The 13,380-nt window shown below is 36.7% G+C and overlaps 1 long non-coding RNA gene across 1 annotated transcript; it reads left to right on the forward strand.

Annotated features, from left to right (window-relative positions):
* The first annotated feature begins 7,269 nt into the window (after positions 1-7,269).
* Positions 7,270-10,597, forward strand: LOC143174949 (uncharacterized). The gene is made up of 3 exons (XR_012999493.1): positions 7,270-7,986; positions 8,429-8,622; positions 8,690-10,597. It is a non-coding gene; the product is annotated as an uncharacterized LOC143174949 (long non-coding RNA).
* Positions 10,598-13,380: the final 2,783 nt, after the last annotated feature.

Raw genomic sequence — 13,380 nt, forward strand, 5'->3', positions numbered from 1 at the left:
TTCCGATTTAATACACGGTTTCCCTTTGCTTCGACGGGTTTTCCTTCCTGATCTTTCAACTGAAATGTTCTCAGATGTTTTCTTATTATTTTCGTTCGATTTAGTCGAATGCAGAAAACTGTGAAGGCAAAAACCCGTTGAAATGTGTCAAACGTAGCGAGCTTACTTTCGATATTAATCCTTTGGTTTGTACTGCTCACAGACCTAATCGATTACGTCCAGTCTTTGTATTTTTTGAGATTTTCCTGTTAAAGCAATCGATCGACGCTTACTTTCTTGTATCTCGAACCAATTTTTTAAAAATTGTTGTTTTATTATTACAACATGTCCAAAACTTTTTTGAGAACAGAATGATACCAAATTTATTTCAGAAGCCGAAGCGATTAAATCCATAATTTAACTCACTGACCGCAAGCAGAGTTCGAGGAAACAGAGCACTATCATTGTTTATTATTATGCTATAATTTTTCCAACTATCCGTGTTAGAGATTATAACAAATACATACAATCTCCTTCAACGATTTCTCTACTCACTGTTTTATGGTTCTAATCAATTTAGCAAATGAACCGCTCATATAGTCAGTGAATTCGTTACGAAGATTTTTAGGTTATTCAGCAAAAATCAATATTAATCACTGCCTATGGAACGAAATAAAAAATTAGTTTATTCTTATCAATGTAATATCTTCAAAATAAAGTACCTACAACGAAATGATAAATTTCTTTGCATTTCTCCAAATTGTTGATAACAAAAAGTCATGTGAACTTCATCGAAAAAGAAAATCGTATAGGAAAGGGTTAATCCACGCTCGAATTTATATCGAAATACCTAATGCATTCCAGGCTTCCGTTCATGAATGGTTACCCGCGATAATAGCCCCTTCTTCACCTTATTATGCTGCGTAAACAAACGTCGGCAGGTAGTGCTTCGTTTCACAGGAACGATAGTTTACCTTAATTAACCTGGGGTACAGGATTGTTGCAAGTGAAGGCAACATCGAATACCGCAAATCGAATCTTGCTCCCACTGCACTGTTAAATCGTAATTCGTGACTAACGCTGTGGAAACGACGATCCTCTCATTCGCTTCCTGAAATCTGTTTAACTACTGGAATGACTTGTTGCAGTTAATTAACGTGTTGGTAATCTAATGATGATCTCTCCTTCCTCATCATCCAGTTTCGATTTCTTGTCTACGGTATAATGCAAGATATAATTGTTCCAAACAATTCAGTTTTATAATATGCATTGTCTACTCTGAAAATGGGATACGTTTATTTTTACAGTAAAATATCATTATGCAATATATTTTTAGCTTAATATCTAATATTCATCTCAAACATCATTTTGTAAACTACAAACGGTTTTACGACACTTCCCCAACTATCAAACTATAAAGCTTATTGAACCCTAATCAAAATTATTCAAAGTGCAATTTATTTGAAAATATATCGTATATTATATATTAAACTCAAATATCACCCTATCTTCGACATCCATTTTCACCACGTCACAGTGAAATCCAAAATTTTTCTTTCTAAATAATGTTCATCGTTCCAACCCTCTACGAACTAATGAATAAACTTAGAAAATCTTCTGTCCTCATCGATGCTTCATCCTTTTCAAGGATTTACCGATGTTTCCATGCCATTCAGCATTCCTCGATTTCCACGTTAATGGTTGTACACCTGTTAACACGGTGTGTTCGCGTGCACGATGATCGGCGCTCGTGCTCCATCTGCTCCAAGTATCGAACGCAATCAATTTCCGAACGCCGCGATCCCTTTTCCCATTTGTATGCCATTTACTCTTTCCATTCGAGATTCCGCGATTCAGATTTCCCGCCGCACGCGGTCCAGCGACCGGCCAAATGGCCCGATTAGAATTTTAAATATCGATCCTAGAGCGGCTGCGAGTGGATGTCCGCGAGCCTCTTGGTATCGATTAGCGGGGCCGATCGGAATTTTAGATAACCGACCACGAAGATATTCAGATACCGGCTGTAAATCCTATTGTGCGGCCGGCGATCCGCGTAACAACCGCTACAAAAAAGCGACCGAGGAACCGACGGATCCGCTCGATTCCGAAATGATCCGCTGGAAGCAGTAATTTGCGGAATCGTTTCGCCTGATGACGGGGATCGGACTCGTCCACGAGTTTCTGATCACCGGTGATTCGATTGTATTTAAATAAGATGATGACGTATTAAATTTCAAATGTACGCTCGATTTCATCGCCGCTGCTTTTCTCCCTGACCGCGCTCATCACAGGATTTGCTTTCCGCTGAGAACATAATCGGGATAGATAACTGTCATGACGGTGTTTTGAGAATGTAACTAGAGCATTTATCTTTAAAGGTTTTAATTATTGATTTTGGTTGAGCGGTAGATTTATATACTGAGCATGAGTTAGAGAATGATGGAAATAAGTTTGCGCAGTTTTGTTGAATACTAAAACTACCGGGCGGGTAAAATTGCCCCATTTTAGAATTTTTATTTTGTGAGTATTTAAATTATGAAGACATTTTTGCGGAAGATTATCAATTTAATTCGTGTATTTGCGCAGATGCAAAACTAGGAGACCCTTCGATTTTCAAGAAATGTATGAATCTGTATTTTCCTAATTTTTATACAAAATTGGAAACAAGTCACTCTACTGGCACGGTAGCTGTAGCGTTAAAATCTGGTTAACGTGATGGAATGTTTTAAATTCGATATTTGTGCTTATACTTCTTAGGTTCAGTAGTTAAAAATAAAGTTACGAGATTCTATAATAAACATTCTATACATACTTTATTACCAGGTTACAATAAAAGTATAAAACTTGGATCGACACTTCAGCTATTTTTGTACTACTACTGTTTGCATATTATTAATTATACATTATTTATTGTACACTGAATTTCACTGTAATTTCGTGTAATTTCAAAATACTGATTTTATTCCAAGATTATTTTCCATTGACCTAACGAGAGGAAATTCGTTGCATTTCAAGTAGCATAAAATTCAGCACAGTGAACAGTTTTAACACAGTCCAGCGGGGTTCTTATTTTATTTCAAATCCAATAAAATCTTTAACAGAAGAAGCCGAATTTTTCTTGAATTTTAATTCCCATAAACCGGTCCATAAAAATCTACATTTGTATAAGAATCCGCGGTCTAGTTAGAACTTTCTAACGAAGCACTCGTCGATTTTTTGTTACATTAAATTTTAGCGTTATTATCAGAAGTAAACCATGTTCGTGGGGTTTGTGCGGAAATCAGTGGACACAGACACTCTGTATAAGAGTTTTTAACCCGGACCAGATCTCATCTGACATAATCTGTTCTTAATGAACCATTGAAACGTGTTTTATGATTTCTTGGAAGTTGAAACGCTCGAATACGGCCGAATCGATAATTCCAATAGATTCGAATATCTTAGTCAAATTCAGGGTTTTGTATATTCTCTAATAAAAACTGCAAGTATGCATTTATTCAGATTTAATTACAATTTATTTTGCGTTCTATAAAATAAGCTTATTTAAATACGTATCTAAATACCGTCTTTCAGGAAATTATCTCTATGTTTTCAATAATCGGCGTGCTCACAATTATAGTGAGTCGAAAGTTTTCAAAAATGAAATGTTTTTCGTTTTTTACTTTAATTTTCGCAAAAAGTAGTATCTCACTATTAAATTATACTTCAAGTACACGAATTTACCAAAGAGAATACTTCATTAATTTTCAGTACCTAAGGTAAAACTTAATTTCCTGAAGCACATGCTCCACGTGACATACACCATTATGACTTATCGCGCTCCAATTATAAAAGAGGGAGCCTGAATTAATTTGATTCATCTGATCATTTTGATAATTTCTCTCGACTCATTTTGATCCATCTGGTAGTTCCTGCGTTTGGATTTTGATTAAAAATTCGATGTATTTTCAATTCATTTCATTTTATATCAATTCCTATATTATCCGATTAATCAGTTTTCAATTTTTGTCTTTCCTTGTTTCTGTTTCTACTAAGAAAAATTGATCCCCTAACTTTACCGTCCTTTTATAGCCAGTTATTTGACTGATTATGATAGAAATAAGCATATAGGGTAATTTTGAATAAGATGGCTGGATTTCATCTAAATTGTCAAACATGTATATTTTCAATTATTCGTAGTGATATATTGAATCTTGCATGGAAGCCCATTTAACTATTTTTTGTATATGTAATTTATTTTCACAAATATATTTTGTTTTACTATGTAAAAACACGTTGACAGGCACGGCGGTCACCGATAACCGGAGCTTCCAAATTACTCAAAAACGGTTACAATTTCTCAAATAACCTATGACAAGAGAAAATGTCCAATACTATGAATAACTAAAAAACAGTGTAACATAAGAATTGCGATACAAAATAATAAGTAATTGTTCCATCTTATATTTATTACAAAGAATAAAGGATACATAAAACTCCAAAGTGTTTCGTGACAATCAACATGTTGATGATATTCATGATGTAACAGTTCTTTAAAGAAAAGTAGGCCGTCTCTCCCGGACTTACCCTACAATGTGTCAGTGCGGTTAGCGTTAAAACTGTCCCAGCCTGAATGCTAGATAAAGAAGGCCGAGCGCGAAAAGACACCGAAAGAGCGTTTTCCTAGGCGAAATGGTCGTTCCATTTCACTTCGGTCAAGCCAGATCCCGGTCGGGCCAATCAGTGTCACGCCGTGCGCCGGCGACGAAAGCTGATGTTTAACGAGCTCGTGGTGGAAACTCGTTAACTTTCGTGCACAGGGGGACAGCCGGATCGAATCGGTCGAGGGTATTTCCAAAGCGCGAACCGGAGCATTTTCTACGCGCTTGGACATGCGGCGCGTTACCGATCGCTAGATATAAAGAGCGGGGCCACCAGACATGTCTTGCTCCTCGCGACGAAACGTTCGACGGACGGAGAAAGGTGGAACGATAAGGGAGAAACGAAGCAGGGAACAGGTCAGGCCAGGTGGGTCGAAAAGAGAAGGGGATAGAAAGAGAGAAACGTGGACCGTCAGTCGTTACCTACCCTCGGGCTCGGTGCTCAGAGACCGGAAGAGCGTTGCACAATCAATTAGCATACGCATTCCGCATCGACTGGTGCAACCCTAACTCCAATTCCAATCTCAGGGAAATCGATGCCAGGCGCTCGCCGCTCTATCGAAAGAGGTCGCGGATTCTTTCCACGCTCGACGATTCGACGTGATCGATTTCGCTCGGAGCGCGTTCGATTTAGGGTCTACTATTTCTAGAATAATCGTATACCGCGAAATTTATTGTTATGCCTGTGAAGTTTATTATGCCTGAGATGATATCCGGTATAACTAGTGCAGACGGGACGAATAAAATGAAAGATGGATAATAAATACTAATTGTACGGGGAGAAAATATGGTGCACGTCGGAGTCGATGATTATTCAAAATTGTTTTTATAGATTTTGTTAGCTCATGCTTCGGCAAAAATGTGTTTCCATAATGATGTGACCTCGTAATAGCGTCGAATCGAGTGATATATGGTTATGTTTGTAATAAAATGATATGACAGAGTTTAACTGGAAGCTAACTGACAATAAATGATTCTTAAACATTTCGTAATGGAACATTGTAATATGAGAGCTGGTATTGAATAAAATAATATTTACATAATATTATTATTAACGTTTATGATATTCTTATTGAGGCCTTTTCCCTAGGAATGCTGCAATTGCCATGTATACTGACCACACATTTTCTTTTATAATAAATGGCTAAGGAGTGAAATGTTATATTTAAAAAATCAAATCATTACACATAGTATTTATTTAGAAAACTATTCAGTAAACGTTCATTTAATGATTTTATAATTTTATAATTTACTTATTTAAGATCTTTTCTCGTGTAATGTATAATACTTAAAAATTTCTACGACTACGATGGTAAGAATTTCTTTATTTTATCATTTCTTTATTTATCAATTATCATTTTTCTGGTCAAACTTTTGAGTTTACACTTTCCAATTTAGCTAATGCTAAAAGTAGTTTAATTAAATTACCTTCGAAATACATGTAAAACATGAAAATGAGTGAAAGATTTGTTTAACAACGCCGATTGCCAAACTAGAACTAATAGCAATTTCGCAAAATTAAAATTTGATTACAGGCAATCACAGCCATTACTTTTTCAACTTCATCGCATTTTATAGATCTTGTTCCGGCACGGTTTATTTGAGTGAGACAGCCGTCGGTGCGTAAATATTTATGATATGACCAATTATGCTCGCTCATGTCTAAACACAATATAAGTAAATTTTGGAAGCAATTTATTGCTATCTGCAATTTTACATCCGGTGCCATAAATAACCAGCAGTTAACATATCATTTAAAAAACGGCAGCTCAACCACTTAAACCCCGAGCGCACAGCCACCGGTATCCTTGCAGGTCAGAAGGGACGACGTACCCCCTACCTCCACTACAAGTAATGTGGGCGTAGGCTAAAAAACTGTAATCAGCAACACCCCGATCGTTCAGCCTTCTGATTTGACACTAAGGACACCGCCTTACATCGCTATATATATGTACACACTTCAACTTTGTACACACATACACACTTCTTTCACTCATTACCAATTAACAAATATAGTCCACTTTCGACCGAGAAAAGGAGGAGGCCTTTTTTCATCATCCCAACTATTTCACACAAGGTTAATTTGGCGTGTGAAAGTGTTACGCCACGTCCTCTAACATTTCCTGGACAGCGTGCATGAACAGATCTTAATATCATTTGATTCTTTCAATAACTCACAATGAATCCCAATTTCTAAGTCTGGTGAAAAGGTTACAGGTAATATAACAACCGACTATTTAACATGATTAATACATAATTCTAATAAAAAACATAAGATGTATTATTAATATTACATTATTTATTATTTACTATGTTATTTATTATTTACATTTTTCTTCATTCCTACTGATATTTATCACATGATATAAACGAAACAGTTAATATTAAAAGTAGTTTTGGATAACGCTCGTATGTTGTCAATAATTGCTAAATAGAGTGATAAAGTGACTTATTCCGACTAGTACGTAGTTTCAGCGTTAATAAAGCTTTCCTTCATCGACCAGTTTCTTTAACGTCGAATTTGTTCACGGTCGATTTGATAATCAGAAACTTCTGACACGCGTGTCGTCATCACCGGCGTGTTAATTATCGAGCGGCCCGGTCAGCGAAGACCATGCACACGGTAATTCTAGTTCAGTGGTATCATAAACGTGATCAAGTCACCAGGAAAAACACCAGTCACAGTCGACCTGCTCGATCGCGCAAATTGCCGCTAATATTGCAGCAGATAGACGAAAGGGAAAAATGGTGAACTACAGAAAATTCTTCGGCTGTGGCGATTTTTCTTTGCACGCGGGAGTCGTGTCCCGATAGACATTGTCAAAGAAAGCAACGCTCCGTTGTTCCTGGAAGTATTATCAATTAATTAAAAGTGTACGTCTGCGTGGGTGTCTCCGTCGCGCTGTTGGAGTTAAGTAAGAACGATTGGACGCGGACGCAAACTAGCAAGGAGAAAAGTCTGTTATGCAAATCTTGAAATGATGACATAGAAATGGTAGAACAAAAATATGTTTACCATTATTTCAACACTAGAACTACCAAAATCGGTCAAAAGAGTATTTCTTTCAAGTATTTTCTTTCACAATTATTGAAAAGGCATAGACGACTTCCCGAGAAATTATTAAATATATCGATGTAGATGAATCCACACTAGAGTACAAAAGAAATTGAAATCTGAATAAACATATTTCTATGAACTATACAAGAGAACACGAAGCAGTCAATTTTAACGCTCGGTAGTTCCAGTGTTAATTAATAACGCATTATTCTCGATTATTTACTATTTTCAGAGTACTGAATTTTTAAATCACAGCGAACGTACAATTTATTTTGCTACCATGAAGTTATTAAAAATAAAGGAACACTTGTAAGTACACTGACCAAAATAATCATAAAATAAGAGGATACACTTAACACCCTGCGTTATAATCGCCTGTCAGGTTTATGATGAAAATTTTTTATTGAAGTCGACAAATCTGAATGTCATTTATTCATTTTTAACATAAATTGAATATTACTTATCTATTATCAATCTTTAACATTTATAGTAAACATAGACACAGAATAAGTATAAAATTCTTTTCTTTTTCTACTAAATTAGTAACGATAAAGTTGTTTTATGAAGTACAACTGAAAAATAAATGATAGGATAAAGAGTTAAAATAAGTGTTTCCCGTTAACAGAAGAGTTTATAGGATACATAATTTCTTTTCGCTAAGAAATCATCAATAGCGATATCCCTTCATAACATAATCGGACGAAACATTATATAACAAAGGGTTGAAGTAAATCTAACGACATAATTGCAGAAAAAATGATGCGGCAAGGGGTAAAAAGTCTTGCGTCGTCGTCTCGCCGGACGTACACCTCGTTACGTAATTAAAATGCAACAGGAGCGACGCATTTCGCGGAACGTTGCTCGATTCATTTTTCTGCGCTAGTAGAATCGGGCGCGCGTGAAGCGCCGGGACAAAGCCGGAGACGGCGTCTAACGTGATTACGCGTGAGTATGCGTGACCGTGCAACCGTTGCAGGAACACGGAAATTATATTTCGCTTTTACGGTTACAGCGTCGTGCGGCTGTCACGAGCGCGGCCCGTCGCCGATGGCTTAAATATCGTTGACGTGGATCGCTGCGCGGCGGCCCCACACGAACACAGAAAGTACGGAATTAGCATAAGAAAGTAATTATTATATAAAGTACTATTAACCGACTGCAAAATAAAGCTGGGGGAGAGCGGGAATATTTCCTCGCAATGCTAACAACGTTTTCACATCCTTCTTTCGAACAATCGCGACAGATTGCGCCAATGAAATGAGAAATTTACGTCGCCGGAACACACTCAGCCTGACATCTTTTTTTATATCTTATTGTTACAAACGAAACGAACGTTTACTGCAATGCTCCGTTATCAAGGAATGTAAAAAAAAATGAACTTCGGTAAATGTCTTTGAAAAGATGCCATGGGATGATTTAAACATGAGCAGACATGGACAGTACCGTTTATTCAAGCTCAATTACTTCGGTTCATCGGTATCATTTAACGTTCCTGATTCGAGTATCAAGTAAAAGAGAAAAGCAATGGTTCTATTATGCACAGTTCAGTGTAATAAACAATTTACTAAAGCTTAATGGAGTGTCCATCTTACTCGTAAACCGATGAAATTATGAACCTAGTTCATAAATTCCTATTGCACTTTCTCTAAATCATTCCAGCCAGATCTACATATGCATAAACAAGGCAATCGCTTGATTATGAATAAAGCTAGAAACTCGAACGACGCTCAGCGAAATGTGTTCAACGGTTAGTTAAGGGCCTTAAGAGACCCAAGTATAACGATAAGGTAACTAATAATATTATCTTCTCGTGGACTTCAGACACTTGTCTCCTCTGCTTCTTCGTTTATGAAATAGCACGAAAGTGCACGTTTTATCTTGGTGTTCGAATCTAATTGAACGATTTAACCCAAACCCAAGTAAGAAGGTAATAGAGGGACTAGATGAAAATCGGGAGTAAGATCACGATGGGCAACGAAGTTTAAGCGGCGAAGGGAAACCGGGAACGCAGACAATGCAGTTGATCGTCAGCGTGCACACAGACCGAGGCGAGTATGTACTCGCGACCAAGCAGCCAGCAGAACACGGAAATGATGGGCAGCTCTGCGCTGGACGGCGGTAGCCCACACTATCTCGCTCCGCCGATTGCGTAAGATACTTTCGAGTCTAGTTGCTAAAGCGAACCGCTAGCAGCACGCCGCACGTCCAGCCGTCCTTTGTGCTCGATTTTCCTTCCTCCAGAGTGGGTACTACGATTAACCTTGTTCAACCCCTCAAGAAATCTATAAACCGGTATTATTAGCCCTTCAATGATGAACCACGTCTTATTAGCCATATCGGGCTTTGATACTTAAAATCAGAAGTTACAAGAAAATAATTTAATTGTTTAAAGGGGAATAAATGGTTCTGCGACTTTCTCGTTTTCTAGTATTTAAGTGTTCGAGATATAAGTTGGCTCCTTATGGGAAAGGTTTCTAATACTTTGTAAACTCCTGGTCTATTGTGGGTTAGGAGTATTTGTTACTTCTAAGAATATGTATACTAACTGCAAATTTAAATATTTAAAAGTGTGTTTTAACCATGTATCATGGTACATCAGTATTTGATATGTTTCTCATTTTGTCTCGTTACAACTTTTCTTTGTACAATAGATGTGTTTGAGATAAACTGCAACTGAGGCTTCATAAGATTAATAAATAAAAAAATTGAGGGTTATAATCAGTTACCTTCAACCATATTTTTTCATTAAAACGTGACAACATTAATTATCTGACTAATGCTTAATAACATTCTCAGCAATCTTATAGAACATATTTGTAAAAAGTTTAACTTTTAAGTACTTCAAACACAAGATTAAAAAATATATGCTTCGAGTAAATCTAACATAACTTCCCTTTACTTTCAATCTCCTAAAATCATTTATAAAAGAAATTTCATTTTATTTAACATCAATAACTTAACAATTTTCTAGAGATGTTGCTATTTGTATAAATTCCTTCGACTACCCCATAATCTCGAGTTGAACTCATCAAATAGAATTCCATTCCTATGGACACCGATTCCTTTAGTTCGGAGTGCGTGCCAAATACGGAATCTTCAATAATTTCATAAGTCTCTTACAACTTCTCTCCGCGATAGAATATTGTACAGCGAGTCACGGAGAAAGCTAATGTCTTTGCCGACGATAATCCAGATTGTAATCGTTGCACTGTTTCGAACCACGCGCACGTTTCTACTGCGGCCGATGTCGTTCCGATGGATATCTCTGGATGTTGCGCTGCTTGCTCACTTTTACCGGAAATTCCAGAAAACGTATCCGAAAGTGAAGACGGGATGACGCGACTGGAACAGGAGGCGTGTTACAGCCGTCATTTCCTGTCGGTTTTCGGTGGACGAACGGGCCGGCGCGGAACGCGGGCCAAGTGCACGTTGCTCGGTTTTCCAGAACAGCGAAAGTGCGCGAGCCGTGGCAGGGAACGAAACGTTGCACGATTTTCGATGATAAAGTGATAGAAAGCGACCTAGCGCTCACGTAACTGCAATTATGCACTTTTGGCGATCGTTGTCGTTCGTGATAAATGCCCGTCCATTCAGTCGGTCGTCGTTTAGAAATGTTATCTATCGCTGAACGGATAACCTGTGCGCCCGATTCGATGCGAACCGACTCGGTAATTGTTAATTAGCGACTTTAACGGCACGAGCTACGAAGTTTTTCTGGTAATCGAAGTTTTGATTCATTCCGATTGCGGATTACATAAAACGGAGAAACTTGGGAGTTGTAAATTTCGTTTAAAATGCAGGCAATCATTGTACTCGGAACGAATACGCTTTCGGGACGGTTCATAATTTTTCTATATGTTCCGTTGTATAATGATGCAAAAGAAAAAATGGGTTTACACTTTAACGAAACGGAACACGGTGTAATTGTTTCACATAATTATCCAGGTAACGGTTTGATAACTGCGGAATGTAGGCCGAAACACGCGTTAGCGCATACACCGGCGTTTTCCATTTTTCTAGATAGCGCTTTTGTTGGTTGAATATTTCGTGGCAAAAAACGGTAGATAAGAAATCAAACGCTGCGCAATCAGCAACGTTCACTTGTTGAATACCTTTCATATTGGCCTTTCTGTTCCAAGGTAAGGGTGATACACGTAACACGTAACACTATGTCGACGTTTTGTTTTTTTTTTTGATTGTGGATTATGAAAACAAGTGGCATTGCTGTATATTAATGCTTGGTTGGGCTCTGATTAAAGAAATGCAATGGACTTCTAAATAATCCTAGATTTCCGTTATTATGAGGAATATCTCGTTAACGCTAATTCGAGGTAAATTGTTACAGTAATAGTAATTTCACTTAACAACGAATAGTTCATGACCATTAATCTTATCATCTAGTGTCAGAAATTTCATATTTATTAATGTAATTAATAAATTACATTCACACTTTTCAATATTAAATCTATTCAATCCGAATGTAGAATTATCTTCTTCATTATTTTTGAATTAATAAGGAAAAATTCGTGGCAAATGGTTACAGAAGCAGATAGTAATTTGTCCAATTTCTTGAATAATCATTTTTAACCGCATAAAATAGTTCCACTGGAATGATCTAAATTCTATTTTCAAATTGATTCATAACAGATAATTTTGTTTTTGGAAGAAATAAATGTGAATTTTTTTTCAGTACAATATTGAAGAGAATCTGACTGGTGCGTCTGTTCAGCGCTTACCGTTTCTACTTATTTCATACAAGCACATTTGCGTACATGGAGACAATGTTAAAAATAATAATATAAAAAGAGTACTTTGATAACATACTTTTACAAATTCTAAGGAAAGTCTAATGATCATTCATGCGAGAATCGATGAGAAAGTTATAAAAGAAGATATATAAAGATAATTGAAGGTATATGATCGCGGCCATGATTCGTTTAATTGCACTCTTCCGTCGCACTTCCTCTTGCAATTATTTCTCAAAAGATTATTTACTCACATTATAGCACATTGATGCGTAGGTAATAACAGAAATTAAATTGTTAACATCAATTCATGTGTTATATAAATTGTTGGAAACAGAAAATTCTTTTATGAAAGAAATATCAGGTTCTAGGAAATGAAAACGAATAACTTTTTTTAGAAGCAAAAAAAGTATCTGATGTCCGATCTGAATTAAAGTATGCCTAATTTTAACAACGTTAAATTTACTATTCCACATTTCTGTGCACAACTAGTAAAAATAGTATGTCATGATCAACCTCTCTGGCCAAAATAAATACAAGTATGGCATAAATTCAAACTTCCTCTTTCTAAAAACAATACAAGAGGCGAAACCATTCTACATTACATTTGCATAATAAATTTGATTTTACATTTTCTATATATTTTCCAGTCTACAATCACTATCCTTCGTCGCTCGTAAAACCATAAAAAGAATGAAGACGTAGTACCAACGTCATCAGTAACAGGGATACAAAGATTTCTGCCTTCAGCCCTTTTGCATAACACATTCAAAATAAATCTATACACAATGATAGCCCGAGATTGAACGTTTCCAATTCCCGCTAGATGTTGGACGTAGCAATACGTCACCGGCTGCATAAAAGAATCAACCCTTTGAAGACAAATGTTGTCGTATTGACATCGGGCTTTTCTATGTCAAGTGGCAAGTTAGTAGCAAATAATGTCACTATTTCAGTA

The sequence above is a fragment of the Nomia melanderi genome, chromosome 9 (genome assembly GCF_051020985.1).
Source record: "Nomia melanderi isolate GNS246 chromosome 9, iyNomMela1, whole genome shotgun sequence".
Classification (NCBI taxonomy): Eukaryota; Metazoa; Arthropoda; class Insecta; order Hymenoptera; family Halictidae; genus Nomia; species Nomia melanderi.